The sequence below is a fragment of the Thunnus maccoyii genome, chromosome 7, assembly GCF_910596095.1.
Source record: "Thunnus maccoyii chromosome 7, fThuMac1.1, whole genome shotgun sequence".
NCBI lineage: Eukaryota > Metazoa > Chordata > Actinopteri > Scombriformes > Scombridae > Thunnus > Thunnus maccoyii.
The window spans coordinates 13,014,772-13,015,234 of NC_056539.1; positions in this window are offsets into that span (position 1 = coordinate 13,014,772).

Genomic DNA, 463 nt, shown 5'->3' on the forward strand with positions numbered 1-463 from the left:
TCCTCATCCCTCCATATCTGTCCGTCTGTCCCTCTGTTGTCCAACCCCGAATAACTAACTCCCGTAAATTGGAAAAAGCTCCCAAATATGGAGGCCCAGTGAGGACACACGTTTTCCTGGTGGGTGTGTGCGGAGGACTGAAAGACAAACGAGTGGACAAGAAAGGAAGGAGGAAAGGATGGTGAAGGCAGAGGTGTTACGTAACGCCAACAGGATCCGCACTGAACTTTTTCGGCCTGCCTACCTACAGCCAGGCCGGCCTGGGCCACAAGGGACTGAGAGAATGGGCAGAGGGTGGGTGAGGGAAGGTGGAGAAGAAAGAGGGGAAATTTTGTGATATTTTAATAAGAGAGAGTAGGGAGCGAGCTGGTGATTTAGAAACTCTAAACTCCTCCTGCCTTCTGAAGTCAAGGACCTTGTTTTTTAGTTTTTATTCTGTTCCGCAGCCACTCGTTCACTTATT